General features: G+C 37.2%; 1 protein-coding gene and 1 long non-coding RNA gene across 2 annotated transcripts in view; both read left to right on the forward strand.

Annotated features, from left to right (window-relative positions):
* The window catches only part of LOC108275263 (poly(ADP-ribose) glycohydrolase), an 89506-nt gene that overhangs the window by 31289 nt on the left and 37364 nt on the right, over nucleotides 1-20853 (forward strand). The window lies entirely within an intron of this gene.
* The window catches only part of LOC128634911 (uncharacterized), a 5720-nt gene continuing 1656 nt past the window's right edge, over nucleotides 16790-20853 (forward strand). Inside the window, exon 1 of the long non-coding RNA XR_008397823.1 lies at nucleotides 16790-19141. This is a non-coding gene — a long non-coding RNA (uncharacterized LOC128634911). The remainder of the gene's footprint in view (nucleotides 19142-20853) is intronic.

Here is a 20853-nt window from a genome sequence, read left to right on the forward strand (position 1 = left end):
ATATTTATTTCTATATTAAGACCAATGATTTTTAATTTATCCCATGTTTCTTTAGAGCGATAACACTCTAAAAGGAAATGTTCGAGTGTTTCCTCTTCATTACAGTTAGGCATCGGGTATTTACTGGATTTTATGAAACAGCTCCATTTAACAACCGCTCTTACTGGGAGCCTTCTTACAGCGACTAATCAAGTTGTATCTCTCAGATGTTCAGATAGGATTTTATTCTGTAAATTTTTGAGACATTCTTTGTTTTGGTCTTCCTCCAAATTTCTGAAAGCCAGAGGGTTCCCATAAATTCAATCAACAATTAAAAGATATATTTCTTTGCTCGAGTCTTCCACCCAATCGATGTTTAGATCTTTAAATTTGTTAGTGAAGTCGGAAAACATCAGCTTATAATACGGTATACCTTTTCTCGATAGTCCTTTTTTGGATTTCCAGTTGGAGATGTTCCCTATCCATTCGGTTTGCCTGGCAATACCACTCGTGATGATTTTTCACACTGCTATTTTAGTTTTTAGGGATATATCGACAGCCCCAAGGCCTCCCAGTTCCCTTCTCTTAAAAAGGAGCTCGCATTTTGTAACCTCACGAGTCGTATCCCATATGAAATTACAACATATTTTATGAAGTCTTTTTACCCATACATCTGTTGGAGGTAAGATACATGATAAAAACAGCATTTTCGAAAATAGAAAAGTTTTTATAATATTTATTCTAGTTTTATAAATTAGATTGCACGATTTCCATTTATGAATTTCATCTTGTATTATTTCTTCTTTTTTTTTGACCAGTTATGGTCAACACAACCTTCTTATATATATACACACACACATACAGAAAACCTTTAACTGCTGAACTTCTGGGACATCTATGGGAAATTTGTTTTCATTTCCAATCCAAACACATTCTGTTTTAGCTTTGTTTAGGAAGGCTCCAGAGACTTGCTCGTACTTGTTAAAATATTCAAAGATAATGTCTAGTTCTTGTTTAGATTTCACAAATAAAGTTATGTCATCAGCATAAGTGGAGATCACGACTCTGTTCATTCCTAATTTAAGGCCCTTAAGTCTATGATCATCTTGGGTTTTTTTGTATAAGTGGGTTTATAGATAAAATATATAGGGCTGCACTCAGAGGGCACCCTTGCTTTACACCCCGCGTAACTTCAAATGGTTCAGTCAAAGAACCGTTAACATTTATTTCAACTGTCGATTTAACATAGACATTTTAATCATGTCTATGAAATTTTCATGGACTTGATAGTTTTAAAATCTCCCAACATAGTCTCTTGAAATATAGTCAAATGCTTTTCTTTGGTCCAAAGCCACAATGTAAAAACTGTCACCATTTTTATCAAAAACTAGTTCTCTTAAGGTGTTCAAGTTCTCCCACATAAATTTTCCCTTTATTTCACGTTTGTTGCTTAGTTATTATTACGTCCAAATAGTCACTCGTCCTATTCATAATGATCTTTGCAAAAATGTTATAATCGACATTCATTAGGGTGAGATGTCTCCAGTTGTGGATATCACACATTTCACCCTTTTTATACAACAAGGATAAAACGCCTTCATAGAACGATTCATGCATGTAACCTCTAGCGATTCCATCATTGAAGGCTTGTGTTAATAATTTTGCCAAATCTATGGCGCATGCATGATAAAAATAAGACCGGAGCCCATCTTTCCCTGGAGACTTTTTAAAATGTAATTGTTTAATGGCATCAACAACCTCAGCTTCTTTTACTTCTTCACCTAAGCTCTTGGAAGGCGGGTTGACACTATTTTTTACATTCAAAAAGGTTTTTAAAAGTTTATCATCTATTTCAATTGAGTTACACGTTTGAACAAAGGATCCAAATAGTTTCTCTGACTTCTTTAGGATTTTTCACTATAGTTCCATTATCTGTTTTAATGGCTTCGATATATTTGCTTTCTTTCCTCTTATTAAATAGTGAAATTGCTTTTGTTTGATTTAGAAGTTCATCGGAAATTATTCCTGCTCGGACTTGAATGTTCAGTAAAAACTCATCATTAAAAATTTCAATCTCTTTTTTCAAATCGTTTGTTGTTTTCCTCACTTTCATCTCTTGTATTTTTCAGTTTTAGGTTTATATATTGTGTCATAATTGTATTGTACTTCCCATTTATTTTCTTTATTAAAACATAGACATTTGTATTTAAGAAATTTTTTATTCTGGATCTTAAAAACTTCCCACAAATCACAAAAATTGGTAGTGAAGATATCTAAAGTTTTAATCCTATTAATAAATTATTAATAGTCAATAAAGGACTATTCAAAATTTGTTTAATTTCCAATAACAACTTCTTTCTTCATTTTTAAATCCACATATAACCGTTAAGTGGTCCGACTCAACCAAGAGTTTTATTGTAAAAAAAATTTCCTCAAAATTAATATATATCCTGTCGATTCTAGTTTTACATGTTTTATCAAACCTTGTAAAGTCCACTTTCCCTGCATATGATGTCCTAAATATGTTGGTGAAATGCTGATCATTCATTATAGATTTAAGGACACCACCTTCTCTCCTAATTTGACAAATTTTGGAAGAAATTTTATCATCATCTGTGATTGTATTAAAATCACCGCATACAGTGGTATAGAAACCGACACACCGGAGCATTTTAAGTTTTTTAAAAAGGAATTTTACCAACAGTATCCTGTGCTGTGTATACATTTATTACTCTAATTTTTTTTGTACAATAAAACACATCTATAAACATTAATCGACCTGGTATTATTTCACGGCTCTTAATTATTTTAAATTTATTGTTATAAAGTCGCAATACCCTCTGCTTTACTTTCGCCTATTGAAAAGATTGAAGGAATTTTGATCTATAAACTTTGAGTGTCCTGTACGTCTGCATAACTGCTTAATCTGGTCTCTTGTATACATAAAATATCAACATGTTCTCCACTCAATATATTTAACTTTTTCACTCTATTAATTTTTGCCTGAATCCCTCTAACATTACATGTGGCAACACTTAAATCTGAAAAATCCATAAAAATTTAGAGCAGGATCTTCTCGATAGATATTATTGTATGTCCATTAGTCCATATTTTCCACATCATTCAACCTTAATTTCTGTGCACATATTATATCACATTTCTTTTTTAGTAAAATAGGCATTTTCTTTTCTCTATTTTTTCCGATTTAATCCCTCGCAGATTTATTGAAGTTAAAATCAAAGACATTGTATGTGTTAAGAAAATAAAGAAGGTAATATACATCATTCTTTAACCTTTTTTGCATTGTCAATATTTCCAGGAGAATTCCTCTTACGCCTTTGGCGGTTATACGTATTTTCTAAAGTGTTTTTACCTTTCGTCAGCATGGGAGTGTCCGCAGTGTCACCTGTGTTGTCGGCGATTGTCTGAGTTGTTCCACTTTCACCAGCTGGATGCGATGACTCCTCTCGGCCCTGTAGACTTCCTGCAGGTGTAGAAATGATCTGGGTCGCTCCGGTCTCTCCCTCTGAGCATGTAGGCTCCTCCGGGGCTTGTAGACCTCCTTCAGGGGTTGAGCTGATCCGAGTCTTGCCGACTTCTACAGCTGATAGCGCAGGAAACTCCGATGCTTGCCGTATCTCCACAATTGAAAGACTGGGCGGAGATGCTCCGCTGCTTTCCAGCAGGTACTTCCGGTGTTTTCCGTCTCCCCTCTGGGGTCAGAGATTCAGCGCCGCTCTCAGAGTCCTCGCTGTCGCTGGTATCGGTGCTGCTTGAGTCACTCCCAGATGTCGAGTCTTCCTCACTTGTGTGTAGTTGATTTTCTTCCCAGTTGTTATCCTCTTTATCGTTTGTTTTGGTTTCTGTGTCATGTGCGCTTTGTGTTGCATTCTGGTCAATGTCTTTTTGATTTTTCGGCATTCTTAATTCATAGCTATAAGAATTTGGGCATTGAAAATATATATGCCGTGTTTCATTACATAAATTACATACTTGTGTATTTCTACAACTCTTTCCTTTGTGACCAAAGCTTCCGCATTTCCAGCGTTTCGTTTGTCGCATTCCTTTGCTTGTTGGTCGGAATCGTTACATATAAAACATCGCTTTGTTTGGCCGGGGTATGTAATCGTTCCATTGTATGGTCCCATGGAAATGGAATTTGGTATCTGGAATATACTTCCGTCATGGTTTTTCTTGAGTTTTATTTTATATCTCCTGACTCCATGCCATATCCCGAACTGGTCCAGCAGCTTGTCAACAGGGTTCAGTATCTCACCAAACCTTAAGAGGTATCGTTCTACATCTGAGTCAGCGATTCTCCCAGTCCAAAACTTAACAACAATGCTCTTTAGATCTTGGCGAGCTGATGTAGTCATCTCCCAACATCTCCAGAATTCACTTCCTGTATTATTATTGAAAATTTTGAGAAAACCTTTCATGTGCCTGTTCTTTGTTAAAACATATTTCATACTCTCTTCTATTAGGCATTAGGCATATTGTTTCCGTAGCATGTGCGCTTTGTTTCAATACACGCGATATTTTTGTGCTTTCTCACCATTTTTACTTTGTAACTTTATGAATTAAGGCATTAAAGTATATATGTCCTGGTTCGTTACATAAGCTACAATCTTCAGTATTTCTGCAGTTTTTGCCTTTGTGGTCGAAACTACCGCATTTCATTTTTTCACAATCCTTGGCCTGATGTTCAGATCTGTTACATATAAAGCATCGCTGTATTTGGCCAGGATATGTGATGGTTCCATTATATGGTCCCATAGAGATTGTTATCTGAGTTTGGTATCTGAATTAAAGTTCCATCCAGGTTTTTCTTGAGTTTAATTTTATAGCGCCTGACTCCGTACCATATACCAAACTGATCTAATGGTTTGTAAACGGGGTTTAGTACACAGAATCTTATAAGGTACTTTTCTACGTCCGAATCCACGATTCTTACAGTCCAAAAGTTAATTACAGTGTTCTTTATGTTCTGAGGAGCCGATGTAGTCATCTCCCAATTTTTCCAGAACACACTTCCTGTGTTACTATTAAAAATCTGAGTAAACCTCAAGAGCGCTTGTTCATGGTTAAAGCATACTTCATATTATTATTTCTTATTAGGCAGGGCAATAAAAGAGTAAACGTCGGTAGTTGTTATCCATTGACCACATAAAAGATTTACTCGAACCTCAGACCGTTAGGCCAACTGCAGAGAGGCCCCCTGGGGTGACCCCCTGCGGCAATAGTGATCACCTCGTTAAGCTATTTTGTTTTGTTTGTTTGTTAAAATCTTTTGAGAAAAGTTAGTAGTGGTAGTCTCACTCGCAAAAGAGGGTATTAAGTGTTTTCGCACACCGCAGTAGTTTCTCCTCAGCTGTAAGGAACACTAATATGTGCTTAATAGGCCCTTTCTGGGTACAAATTCATACACTCAAATTAGTTTATGAAAAGTCCAACTATAAAATAATAGTCCTTTTGGTCTTTGAACAGAAATTTGCTAGATTTCAGTTCTGTTCGAATACTTTTAAAAACCACATCACTTGATACAAATTGTTGGTCAATAGTCATTCTACATCGTGTTTTCCATAGTTTTGATTTAATCAAACACATGATGTACCAATAAAAAGTCATGCTCACTTTTGGACAGTTTTCTTTAAAATACTCAATGTTAATTTCTATTAAACCTATCATTTTTCATTTTTTCTCACATCTCTTTTGAGCGGTAGCAATCTAGAAGTTCAATTGTTCGCATCCTGGCATAGGGCATACAGTTGTTTTAACAAAGCAGCTCCACTTGACTACAACCCTTACAGTGAGTCTTCTAACAGCTACTACCCTAGATGTGTGTAATGTTTTCAGATATTATTTTACTTTGTTTTTTTTTTAAAAAAAAAAAAACCTTTTATATTTTGATCTTTTTCCCAAATTCCTAAATTCTAGTGGTTTACCATACATTTTATCAATGATTAACAGGTAAATATTTTGTTACTTATTTACCCAATCAATATTTAAGTTTTTAAATTTAGTAATAAAATCTGCATACATTAATTTGTAGTGCGGCACCTGAGCCCTAACGCGACCTTTATGTTTCCAATTGGTGATGTTTCCGATCCATTTAACTTGTCTGTCTATTCCACTTGCGATAATCTTGCATGCTGATATTTTGGTCAATAGCACCCAATCCTCCTAATTCCCTACTTTTATATGGGTTCCCGTTTCATCTTCTTCCATTGTATTTCATCTAAAAGTATTAAATTAAAGTTTATTGAACTTTTTAACCCACTTGAGAACATTATTTGAGATAAAATAAAAGATTTCATTATATTTATAGCTCAAATTATGCAATTTCCATTTATCTATATCCTCTTTGATTGTTTCTTCTTTTTGGGTCCAATTATGATTGACACATCCTTCATTCTTTATGTAGAGTACTAGAACTTTTAAATGAACTTTTAAATCGCTGCGCAGGTATCCGGGATCCTGAAGAAAGACGAGCGCATTGGAGCGGTTGTGCTGCACGCGGGGACGAACGACACCAGGCTGCGGCAGACGGAGGTGCTGAAGAGGGACTTCTCCAGCCTGATCGAGACGGTACGAGGCAGATCACCTACCGCGAAGATCATCGTCTCTGGACCTCTTCCCACATACAGACGTGGAGCAGAAAAGTTCAGTAGACTTCTAGCATTAAATGATTGGTTAGTCTCTTGGTGTAATGAGCAGAATCTGGTGTTTGTCAATAACTGGAATCTGTTCTGGGAGCGTCCTAGGTTGTTTCGTCCTGATGGCCTGCACCCCAGCAGCCTTGGAGCGGAACTGCTTTCAGACAACATTTCCAAGGCGCTACACTCCAAGTGACTGCCTACCGTAAGTACATCTTCCAATAATAACATTCAGTATAATCAATGTTCAACTAAAAATTCGGAAAAGGTAATACATACTATAGAGACTGTGTCTGTTCCCCGAGCTATTCAAATATATAGAAAATCTTGGAAAGTCTATCTTCGTAACCTAATTAACATAAAATTAAATCATATTGAATGCACAGCCAACACTTTTGATCTGAGGCTAGGACTATTAAACATTAGATCTCTTGCGTCTAAGGCTCTTATTGTTAACGACATCATTACTGATCAGGAATGTAATTTAATGTGTTTAACGGGAACTTGGATTAAACCAAATGAGTACATAGCATTAAATGAAGCCAGTCCTCCTGGATACAGTTATGTACATCAGCCTCGTTCAGCTGGTAGAGGAGGAGGTGTTGGACTCATCCATAGTCAAAATCTAGTCGTCACACAAAAACCTAAGCATAAATTTAATTCTTTTGAAATTCTTTATACCAGTATAAGTTATGTAGCCACAAAAAATAAGTCAATTCCTCTAATTATTATTTACAGACCCCCAGGGCCATATACTGAATTTCTTAGTGAATTTGCAGACTTTGTCTCAAACCTGGTTGTGTCTGTAGATAAAGCATTAATCGTCGGAGACTTTAATATTCATTTTGATAACCTGAAAGACCCTCTAAGAATAGCGGTTGTGTCCATCTTAGATGCAGTAGGGATTAATCAGAATGTAATCGGGCCTACTCATAATGGTGGTCACACTCTTGACCTCATACTAACATGCGGACTAAGTATAGAAAATATTATCATTTTTCCGCAGTCTGAAGTTGTCTCAGACCATTATCTTATCTCGTTCATAATACGTATTGATCATAATATTTCCACCTCGTCTCGCTACCGTGTAAAACGTACCTACACTTCAGCTACTGCACCAAGCTTCATAAATAACCTCGCAGAAACATCAATTAGATTTGGATCACCGTCAGATCACACAGAACTCGATCAGGCGACTGAAAGCTTGGAGTCAACACTCCGCTACACGCTAGATAGAGTGGCTCCACTCAAAAGGAAAATAATTAGAGAAAAAAAATTAGCACCCTGGTATAACGATCAAACGCGAACCTTAAAACAGACAACTCGGCAATTAGAACGTAAATGGCGTCAAACCAAAGTGGTGATATTTCAAATAGCATGGAAGGAGAGCCTACTGAAATATAGGAAATCTCTTGGCGATGCTAGAAAAATCTATTTCTCCACCTTAATAGGAGACAACAAAAACAATTCTAGATTCCTTTTCAACACAGTAGCAAAATTAACTAGGAATAAAACCACTACAGAGAGAAACACTCAATCATTACATAGCAGTGAAGATTTCATGAAATTTTTCAATGATAAGGTTGAAAATATTAGACGTGAAATACAGGCCATTAAATTAAAACCGGACAGTACTGTAACAAACCCATTACATGACAGTGTAGCAATATCAGATCAATGTTTAGAGTGTTTTGCTCCGCTTAGAGAGACCGAATTAGCTACATTAATCTCTTCAGCAAATTCATCAACTTGCATACTAGATCCCGTACCTACATGTTTGTTTAAACAGATTGGTCCAGTAGTAATTGAGCCACTTCTAAATATAATCAATTCTTCCCTAAGCAGTGGCTATGTACCTAAATCACTTAAATTAGCAGTTATTAAACCCTTGATTAAAAAACCTGATCTTGACCCGTCTCAATTGTCCAGCTATAGACCAATATCAAATCTCCCCTTCATCTCTAAGATTTTAGAAAAGGTTGTAGCAAAGCAGTTATGCTCGTACTTGGATAGGAATAACATTCATGAAATGTATCAGTCAGGATTTAGACCTCATCATAGCACAGAGACAGCGTTAGTTAAAGTAGTAAATGACCTTCTACTGACTTACGATCAGGGTTGTGTCTCGCTGCTTGTGTTACTCGACCTTACTGCAGCTTTTGATACTATAGATCACACTATTCTCCTTGATAGATTAGAAAATGTTGTTGGTATTAAGGGAACAGTCCTCTCCTGGCTCAGGTCTTATCTGACCGATCGTTATCAGTTCGTAGATGTAAATGGTGAATTCTCCATGCGTACTGAGGTTACTTTTGGAGTTCCACAGGGTTCTGTTTTAGGCCCACTGCTCTTTACTTTATATATGCTACCCCTAGGTCAAATTATTCGTAAACATGGAATTAGCTTCCACTGTTATGCTGATGATACACAGTTGTATGTTTCAGCGAAGCCAGAGGACAGACATAAGCTTAGTAAAGTTGAGGATTGTGTAAAGGACATTAGACATTGGATGTTAATTAACTTCCTTCTGCTTAATTCTGATAAAACAGAAATACTTTTATTAGGCCCACGTGTAGCTAGAAGTATCCTTTCTGATCACATGGTTACTCTGGATGGTCTTTCTGTTTCATCATGTGCAGCAGTTAAAGACCTTGGAGTGATTATTGACTCCAGCCTATCATTTGATGCTCATGTAGATAATATTACTAGGATAGCCTTCTTTCATCTCAGAAATATTTCTAAAATAAGAAACATATTGTCACTACATGATGCGGAAATACTAGTTCATGCATTCGTCACCTCTAGATTAGATTACTGTAATGCCATACTGTCTGGATGTTCCAGTAGGAATATAAATAAGCTCCAATTAGTCCAGAATGCAGCTGCTAGAGTCCTAACTAGAACTAGAAGATACGACCATATCACACCGATATTATCCACACTGCATTGGCTCCCAGTAAAATCTCGCATTAATTATAAAATACTCTTATTAACCTATAAAGCACTAAATGGTCTCGCGCCACAATATCTAAGCGACCTTTTGGTTTTATATGATCCGCCACGCCTACTTAGATCAAAAGATGCAGGCTATCTGACGGTACCTCGAATAGTGAAGGCTACAGCAGGGGGAAGAGCTTTCTCTTATAGGGCCCCACAGTTATGGAACAGTCTTCCTATTAGTGTTCGGGACTCAGACACAGTCTCAGTGTTTAATTCTAAGCTTAAAACGTATTTGTTTACTCAAGCCTACCCTGACTAGATTCTGTTCTACTTTCTCCCTCTCTCCTTTCGCCGAGCCCCACACGAATTTATGGAGATACTAGAGATCCTGATCCTTTCAGCCTCTGGATGGAGCTCAAATCTTCTTTAATTCCAGACTGCTGGGACTACGGCTGCTCTTAACACCATACAGACTTCATATAAATCCATAATGAACTTTTTCACAATATCTGTTGTTACCCAGATGAGGATGGGTTCCTTCTGAGTCGGGTTCCTCTCAAGGTTTCTTCCTCTTAAAACATCTTAGGGAGTTTTTCCTTGCCACCGTCGCCACTCAGTGGCTTGCTCAGTTGGGATAAATTCACACCTTTAATATCTGTATACCGTGTTGATATTTCTGTAAAGCTGCTTTGAGACAATGTCTATTGTAAAAAGCGCTATACAAATAAAATTGAATTGAATAAAAATTGAAATGTTGGGTTTCAGGAATATAAACCTAAACATTTTTTTTTTTTTGAGGTTTTTCCAATCCAATGTCAAAGTTCATTAAACACCTGTGATAATTTAGATCTAGAGAATAGGGTCTAGAGAATAGGGATGTCACAATACTAAAAATCCAGTAGTCGGTAACGATACCACGGTGTGGTTTAAAAAATAAAAATTTAAGATAAAATTAAAAACTCCTGGAGGACATCCTTCTCTGGCTGATACTAGCGAGAGGAGGGGGGGGGGTATTTTAGTTATCAAACACTGTCTGACAATGACTAATAACGAGTGCTAAGGTGCACTCTGCGCACACACACACCTCTTATACTCTGAATGTAAGCATTAGTTTAAATTCACTGATATGGTGATAAAAAGGATGAAAAGATTTATTAAAAGCATGAACATGTGAATAATTATTAGTGACATTAGGCTACATTTATCTGACAGGACCCGGGCTGAATGGAGATGCATGGCGTCCATTAGGAGGTACAGTGAGGGAAAGAAGTATTTGATCCTCTGCTGATTTTGTACGTTTGCCCACTGACAAAGAAATGATCAGTCTATAATTTTAATGGTAGTTGTATTTGAACAGTGAGTGACAGAATAACAACAAGAAAATCCAGAAAAACGCATGTCAAAAATGTTATAAATTGATTTGCATTTTAATGTGGGAAATAAGTATTTGACCCCCCTGCAAAACATGACTTAGTACTTGGTGGCAAAACCCTTGTTGGCAATCACAGAGGTCAGACGTTTCTCGTAGTTGGCCACCAGGTTTGCACACATCTCAGGAGGGATTTGTCCCACTCCTCTTTGCAGATCTTCTCCAAATCATTAAGGTTTCGAGGCTGACGTTTGGCAACTTGAACCTTCAGCTTCCTCCACAGATTTTCTATGGGATTAAGGTCTGGAGACTGGGTAGACCACTCCAGAACCTTAATGTGCTTCTTCTTGAGCCACTCCTTTGTTGCCTTGGCCGTGTGTTTTGGGTCATGCTGGAATACCCATCCACGACCCATTTTCAATGAAGGAGGTTCTCACCCAAGATTTGACAGTACATGGCCCCGTCCATCGTCCCTTTGATGCGGTGAAGTTGTCCTGTCCCCTTAGCAGAAAAACACCCCCAAAGCATAATGTTTCCACCTCCATGTTTGATGGTGGGGATGGTGTTCTTGGGGTCATAGGCAGAATTCCTCCTCCTCCAAACACGGCGAGTTGAGTTGATGCCAAAGAGCTCCATTTTGGTCTCATCTGACCTCAACACTTTCACCCAGTTGTCCTCTGAATCATTCAGATGTTCATTGGCAAACTTCAGACGGGCATGTATATGTGCTTTCTTGAGCAGGGGGACCTTGTGGGCGCTGCAGGATTTCAGTCCTTCACGGCGTAGTGTGTTACCAATTGTTTTCTTGGTGACTATGGTCCCAGCTGCCTTGAGATCATTGGCAAGATCCTCCCGTGTAGTTCTGGGCTGATTCCTCACTGTTCTCATGATCATTGCAACTCCACGAGGTGAGATCTTGCATGGAGCCCCAGGCCGAGGGAGATTGACAGTTCTTTTGTGTTTCTTCCATTTGCGAATAATCACACCAACTGTTGTCACCTTCTCACCAAGCTGCTTGGCAATGGTCTTGTAGCCCATTCCAGACTTGTGTAGGTCTACAATCTTGTCCCTGACATCCTTGGAGAGCTCTTTGGTCTTGGCCATGCTGGAGAGTTTGGAATCTGATAGATTGATTGCTTCTGTGGACAGGTGTCTTTTATACAGGTAACAAGCTGAGATTAGGAGCACTCCCTTTAAGAGTGTGCTCCTAATTTCAGCTTGTTACCTGTATAAAAGACACCTGGGAGCCAGAAATCTTTCTGATTGAGAGAAGGTCAAATACTTATTTCCCTCATTATAATGCAAATCAATTTATAAAATTTTTGACATGCGTTTTTCTGGATTTTTTTGTTGTTATTCTGTCTCTCACTGTACAAATAAATCTACCATTAAAATTATAGACTGATCATTTCTTTGTCAGTGGGCAAACGTACAAAATCAGCAGGGGATCAAATACTTTCTTCCCTCACTGTAGTTTATAACACTGCAGTGTGTTAGTGTTGTTAACAAATAACTGGCTATTGCTAACATTACGTGGAGCGTAACGTTAGCTGGTTTCATGACCACAATGCCTCAAACAAACATAATAATATAGTCTTTCAGGGGCTTTGCCAAAGTCCAGGTGTTTCCTCACTTTGTTTGAAATGAACGATAGCATCGGCCGCACACCGGCACCCGATTCTACCTTTCCTTTCCTCTCAATGAGTCGGGGCGGAGCTAAACTTCTGTAGTTTTTCCTGTGTGCTTGTTGACGTTTTTCTTCTTGTGGACCGACTAAAACACTTATGCGTATTTACTGCCCCCTTCAGTTCCGGAAGAATTGCAACCTCGTACATTCATTATGTACCTATGCTACTGCAGAAAAACAAGTACCGTCACCTTTTAAAAATGTTGGTACCGAAGTATCGGTTCTCGTGACATCCCTACTAGAGAACATGTATGATAAAATTCAAACGAGAGGCCACCTTTCTTGCTGATGTTTTTAGATTTAGTTGTTTAATTGAAGATATCACTTCATTCTCTTGAATTGTCACCTATTTTAGTAGGGATCGTGTCCATATCATATTCATAATTTAAGAACGTTCTCAAGAGACCATCGTCAATTTCTATTGGTTTATACATATTTAGACAAAGGTTGTGAACAGTTTTCCTTATTTCTTCAAGTTTTTGGATTATAACCCCATCTTCTGCTTTTATTGCCTCGATGAGAATGCGTTCTTTTCTTTTATTAAACAAATTAATTACTTTAGTCTGATTTAAAGACTCTTCCATATTAATAACCTGTATATTTAATAAAACTTTGTTACCTTTTTTATTTTTATTATTATTTTTTTTTTAATTTACCTTAAACATTCTTGTCTCCTTGGGCTTTTGAGCTTTGTGTGTATTGCAGCATTATCGTTTTGTATTTTTCAGGGGTTTTTTTTTTATTAAAAAGATAACTTTTCTATTTAAAACATTTCTTAACTTGACTTTTTAAAACTTCCCATACCTCACAATGATGATTAGTAAATATGTCCAAAGTTTTAATTCTGTTTATTTCTTCTTTTAATTCTGATATCATAGTAGAACATTTCAGGATCTGTGTTTAATTTACAATAATTCACATCTTCACCTTTAAAACTAACCCCACAAATAACAGTTAGGTGATCAGAATCAACCAACAATTTTGTTGTGTAGTGCTTCACTTCAAAGTTATTATTTACATAACCTGTCAATTCTGGTTTTACAGATAGAATCTCATCTTGTAAAATCCATTCTTTTAGGAATAAAGTCATAAACACATTATTAAATTGGTGTTCAATCATCATGGATTTTAGGAAAGTACCCTCCCTCCTAATTTGACATGGTTTAGTCGCTATTCTATCTTGCTCTTCTGTTACATAGCAGAATTTTCCTAACCATATCTTGTGCTGTATTGACATTATTCTAATCTTTCTGTCACAATAATAAATGTCTGCAAAGGCTAATCTTCCTGGGATTACTTCACAAATTCTAATGAATTTAATTTTATTATGAAAAAATAAAATCGCTATTCCGTCGGCTTTGCTTTCTCCGATTGAGAACACAGACGAACCTTTAGACCATATTTTTGTACTATGAACATCCTCATACGAATTAGTCTAGTTTCTTGGATACATGAAATATCTAAACATTCTTGACTTAATATATTTAGTTTTTTTTGTATCTATTGGATATTGACTGAACATTACAAGTAGCAACAGTTAACATAGAGGGAACCATGAGATGTTAAAACATTAAAGTCATATGTCCACATAAGTCAGGTTTTCAATTTCTTCTTACCTCAGTTCGTTGTACTGATGACGGTACTGCCCAAATCTGGTGATGTTAAATCCTGTCCTCTCTTCTTTAACCCTCTTACCCCTTAGTTCCCACAGTATTATGTCCCACAACCCTATATTCCCCATAGAAACAGCACGCCAACCCTGAGTTCCCGGGCCAAAATTGGGCCCCAAAATCAACATTTTAATTTTAACATTTTTAGGCCTTGAAACAACTTATAATAATGTATTTGTGTAATATTACTTTGAAAATGAAGCAGTTCAGTGTTTTTACTCCACTTAGAGCACAATTCATAACTAGAGAAATTACGAAAAATTCTTGCTAAAATCCTTATACTCATTTAGAAGTACCATACGAGCATCAGCGTGGTCAATGCCTTTTGAATAAATGCAATTTAGCGCCAAATCAAATGAATCATGAGAGTTTGCGTCACTATCAGTTTCGGTTTCAACATCGCCTGAACTTTCACTGCTGTCACTATCTAGAGTCCTTGCTCTGTGTAACTGTGTACATTTTCTTTTTTTTCACTGTTTTAGATGTACCTGTGTTCACTGTGTAACTTTAGCTGGAACACGATTAGCTTTTCGCTTTGGAATTTTTAGTTAACTTCTACTATTACAGCATTATTTGAACAACAACATTCACGCTTGGATCATCTTCAGCGTAATGACATCATGACGTCATCAACCTGCCGGGTCAAAAAAATAATAATTAAATAAGTAAGGAATCATAGCAGAGTAATGCCAGTATACCAGCCTTACGGGGATAACGTTTATACTGTAAAGCCGCTATATCGGCCTTACAGTTATTTGTCATAGACGACCAAGCCGGTATATCATCCTTAGAGGAATAGGTCAAAGACAGGCAAGCCTTCAGAACACTCGCAATAAAGATGTGTTTTTAGTGACAAAAAGTTTGCAGATAAGGCAGAGGACTTCTCTCCTCCCGAGTCCCCAGTTCTAAATGGGGACACAATAGATAGCAGCGCAGGTCCTCTGCCCTATCTATTTGAACCATTAGCCCCTGGCGAGACTATGGAGGAAAACATAAAACACAACTGGAGGCAGCGTTGATGAGAGAAGTGTCGGAATGGTAGCTAGCTAACAGGCTCGAGCTTTTCACCAATAAAAGGTGAAGGCTCTTCCCTTCAACCCGGACTCTCGTTGTATAGTTTTGCACGTGATGGCCCGCGGAGCTTTAAGCGGTTTTATTAGCTCAAAAAGTAAGTAAAACTGTTGGTTAAAAATTACACATGTACCTCATTTGAAGGGATGGAAAAGTCCTCGGGACCGAGTACCACATCATTGTGTTGACGCAAGCTGCTTTCATGAGCAAGTCCGAAGTCCACTGTTCAATTCTCATAGCTCTCCCAAGAAAACACACTTGAACTCTTGCACCACTGGAACAAACACCTCCTTCTCATTAGAGCGCTTCTCTCATCTACTACAGCTGTAGGAAAGCACCACGTGCTATCATGACTAATTAAGACAGCATCTTCCATAGGATAGGAACATACTGGCTCATGAATAACTATGACACCTATGCCTCATCAATGTACTATAGTACAGTACCACGTCACAGGCACATGACGAGATTTTAAACCAGGAAGACGATAATAGCGGAAAAAAGCTCAAAATTAACCAGTTTTCTCCTACAATTAAAATTAACGGATGCTAAGATTGTCTTTTATGATGTGTGATAACACCTCTGTTAAAATCTCAGACGCTTTAAATCCTGTTCAATCGGAAAAGTAGGCCTAGTTTCCGTCGGTTCCGAAAAGGGAGTTGTAATAAGGGTAAAAGTGTCTCGACTTTTTCTATTTTTTTAAGTCCTCCCTGATTTTCTGTTGTTGCTTGAGTAAAAGTGTTCATCTTCTCATGCGTTGCAAGGGAGTCCTCGCTGAATGTATATCTTGAAGCTCCTTCGGAGCCAGTATCTTCGTCAGTTGTCTCCGTGTCGCTGTCTGTGGAGCTGCTCTCCTCGTCACTGGAATTATCCACTTTTTCCCCCGTCGTCTTGTTCCGGGTGTAATGCAAACTCCGTATTCTTGGTTCTCTCCTCAATGACGAACGTAACAATTTCTTTACTTTGGATCTTTTTCTGTTTCTGCTTCCTGCTCGGTGACGTTAATGTCTTGATTTGGTAGATCCGAAGGATTCTCGCGAATACTTGAATTAAACCGATTAGTGTAGGAGTTCAGGCACGAAAAGAAATGATGTCCCGAGGCTCCACATAAAGTGCCCAAAGAGATGTTTGTACATTCCTTTTATGTCCCAATTGGCCACATTGCCAGAATTTAGTAAGGTCACAATTTTTTGCATGGTGATCTTCAGACTTTAAGTTTTTTTTTTTTTTTTTTTTTTTTTTTTAAAACCTTTTACATTTTGATCTTTTTCCCAAATTCCTAAATTCTAGTGGTTTACCATACATTTTATCAATGATTAACAGATAAATATTTTGTTAGTTATTTACCCAATCAATATTTAAGTTTTTAAATTTAGTAATAAAATCTGCATACATTAATTTGTAGTGCGGCACCTGAGCCCTAATGCGACCTTTTTTATGTTTCCAATTGGTGATGTTTCCGATCCATTTAACTTGTCTGTCTATTCCACTTGCGATAATCTTGCATGCTGATATTTTGGTTTTAATAGACAAGTCAATAGCTCCCAATCCTCCTAATTCCCTACTTTTATATGGGTTCCCGTTTCATAACTTCTTCCATTGTATTTCATCTAAAAGTATTAAATTAAAGTTTATTGAACTTTTTAACCCACTTGAGAACATTATTTGAGATAAAATAAAAGATTTCATTATATTTATAGCTCAAATTATGCAATTTCCATTTATCTATATCCTCTTTGATTGTTTCTTCTTTTTGGGTCCAATTATGATCGACACATCCTTCATTCTTTATTTATGAGTCCTAGAACTTTTAAATGTTGGGTTTCAGGAATATAAACCTAAACATTTTTTTTGAGGTTTTTCCAATCCAATGTAAACCTTCATTAAACACCTGTGATAATAATTTAGATAGGTCTAGAGAATAGGGATGTCACAATACCAAAAATCCAGTAGTCGGTAACGATACCACGGTGTGGTTTAAAAAATAAAAAGTGATCTTCAGACTGGCAAATAAAACATCTAGCGACTAGTCTTCGATAAATATTCTACCTATTATACGGGCCGAGAGAGATTCTCTTTGGAATGTTAACATATTGGCCATTTACATTTTTTTTTTAATTTAACTTGATACCGATGGACTCCGTACCAAAGACCAAATTGATCTACTGGTTTTTCGACAGGTTTTAAAATGTCTCAGTAATGTTTAATATAAAGTTCAACATCTTCATCCATAATTCGGCCGGTCCAAAATGTGATGACAATCGTCTTGATGTCCATATTGATGGGGGACAAAAGTCTTTCCAACTGTCTTCGTTGGTATTAAATAGCTCTAAAAAGACAATCAGAGCATGTTCACTGTTAGAACAAAGCTGCAAACTCTTTCCGGTTTGGTAAGCTGATGAATGAATGTTTCCACATGCAACCAGCTAGACTGCAAGAGGAGCTCTCCATCTCGGTCTCGATTACAGTAGGTGGTATTTCGACTTTTTAACTCTATTAATTTTTGCCTGTATACCTCCAACATTGCATGGAGCAACAGTTAAATCTGAAAACGACATAATATTTTAAAGCAGGCATACATATGACACATTACTTCTCCATTCTTTCCACCCTGGCTATTCCTCGCTTGTATGGGTGATGGGTCTTCCAGCAGGAGTTAGGGAATCCTCGCTGAAGTTACTCCCAGATGCTTCATCAGAAGGGTTGTCCTCTTTGTCTGATATTCCCGAAACACTGTCTTCACTGTCGGACAAAGAGTTTACTTATTTCCCATGATCCTGTTTTGAATTTACAGTGGATTCCACAGTGTCTAGCTTATCTTTGTTGTTGATGATGGTTGATCCTTCAGTTTTTTCAATATCCTGCTCTTCATCTTTATTTCTTTTTTGGGATTGGCCTGGCAAAACTGATGATGTTTGACTAATGTTTCTCTTAAAACGGTTAGCGTATGATCTTGGGCAGGAAAAAAAAAGTGTGACCCAGCTCTGCACACAGTGCAGGAGGCGGTGTTGGTGCATTCTTTCGATTTGTGGCCACACTGCCAGCATTTCAGTAGGCCACAATCCTCTGCATGAGTCTCTTCTGAATTGCATACAAATCATTCTCATTTTTAAAGAACATACCCTCATCACTTGACATGGAAAGGTTTTTTTCCCTTTTCTTTTACATTGGAATTATATATCCAGATATCTGTACAGCTGCTTTGTGACAATGTCCATTCTTAAACACGCTAGGTTCACAAACGAAGAAACAAACCAAATGAAAAGGTTAGATTCACCAATGATTCAATACAGCTCGGTTCAAATGAATACAGAGGCCAGCTCAGACACCACAACTTTTGAAAACTCACGGCGTCATAAAGGGGGAAATCATCAATCATACCATCAGGATAGTTCTAGAACTCGGAACGCTGCTCGGATCTCACTATACGTGTGTGCACGCTGGCCAGACAGACGGTATGTAGACAGCACCACAACACATTTAAAACATAATCATACATCATGGTATAATGTTAAAGTTCACACCTTGATTTCTATCATAATAACATAACAATAATAGGGAAGAACATTACCTTTATCTTTGTAATGGAAACAATAATGATCATGAACGGGTTAAAAAGGGGACACAGTAATATGAACCATGTTATATTTCTCATCCCACTCGGGCCTAACTACAAATGTACACTTATGATAGAATACCGCTGTTGGGAAACTGCCGTTCCCGAGGTTGGGCACACGAGGGCAGTCAAGCTCCATCCAGCGCAACACAGGTAGGTTTGGGCTAGTGTACACAGACACAGCTCATCAGCGTTATTACTATAAATTGTATCATTTTCACATATCAAGGACAATACACGGATCTTCTGAACTACTTAACAGTAGCTTATCATCATCTCATTTTTAAAGAACATATCTTCACTTGACATGTTAAAAAAAAAAAAAAAACACCTTTCCATATACAAATTTACATTGCACATAACAGCTGTACATGTATCTGGAGACATTATTTCAATGTCCATTTTTAAACACGTTAGATAAACAAACAAAAGGAGGAAAAGGTTAGATAGACCAAAGATTTAAATACAACTCTGTTCAAATGAATACAGTCCTGCTCAGACACCACAAGGTTTAAAAACCATGAGATTTGCGGCATCATAAAGGGAACAACTGTCGAACATACCATCAGGTTAGTTCAAGAACTTTCACATCGGCTATTGCACCGAGCTTCATAAATAACCTTGCAGAGACATTAAATAGATTTGGATCACCGTCTGATCCGATAGAACTCGATCAGGTGACTTAATGCTTAGACTCAACGCTCTGCTACACGCTAGATAGAGTGGCTCCACTTAAAAGAAAATTAGTTAGAGAGAAAAAACTAGCACCCTGGTATAGCGATCAAACGTGTACCTTAAAACAGACAACAATTAGAACGTAAATGGCGTCAAACCAAATTGGTAATATTTCAAACAGCATGGAAGGAGAGCCTACTGAACTTTAGAAAATCTCTTAGTGATGCTAGAAATGTCTCTCTCTCCACCTTCATAGGAGAAAAAAACAATTCTAGATTTCTATTCAACACAGTAGTAAAATTAACTAGGAATAAAACCACTACAGAGAGAAACATTATATAGCAGTGAAGATTTCATGAAATTTTTCATTGGTAAGATTGAAAATATTAGATGTGAAAATATTACATGTGAAATTAAAACCAGACAGTATAATAACTAACCCTGTAGATGATAATATAGCAATATCAGATCAATGTTTAGAATATTTTACTCTTCTTAGAGAGACTGAACTAGATTCATTAATCTATTCAGCAAATTCATCAGCTTGCATACTAGATCCTTGTATGTAACATGTACCTACATGTTTCTTTAAACAGATTTGTCCTGGAGTAATTAAACCGCTTTTAATTATAATCAATTCTTCCCTTAGCACTGGCTATGTACCTAAAACGTTTAAATTAGCAGTTATTAAACCCCTGATTTAAAAAAACGTGACCTTGACCCCTCTCAACTGTCCAGCTATAGACCTATATCAAATCTCCCCTTCATCTCCAAGATCTTAGAAAAGGTTGTACACAAGCAGTTACTACTACTTGCTTGCTTGTGTTACTTGACCTTAGTCACTTGACTAAGGTCAAGTAACACAAGCAAGCAAGTAGTAGGTCGTTTACTACTTTAACTAACGCTGTGTCTGTGCTATGATGAGGTCTAAATCCTCATCAAAACAACATTTGATGCCAACAACATTTTCTAATCTATCAAGGAGAATACTATGGATCATACTAGTCTCCTTGATAGATTAGAAAATGTTGTTGGCATTAAGGGAACCTGGCTCAGGTCTTATTAGACCGATCGTTATCAATTCGTAGATGTAAATGAAGACTTCTCCATGCATACCAAGGTTACCTTTGGAGTTCCACAGGGTTCTCTTTTAGGCCCACTGCTTTTTACTTTATATATGCTACCTCTAG

This window comes from Ictalurus punctatus, chromosome 14 (assembly GCF_001660625.3).
Source record: "Ictalurus punctatus breed USDA103 chromosome 14, Coco_2.0, whole genome shotgun sequence".
Classification (NCBI taxonomy): Eukaryota; Metazoa; Chordata; class Actinopteri; order Siluriformes; family Ictaluridae; genus Ictalurus; species Ictalurus punctatus.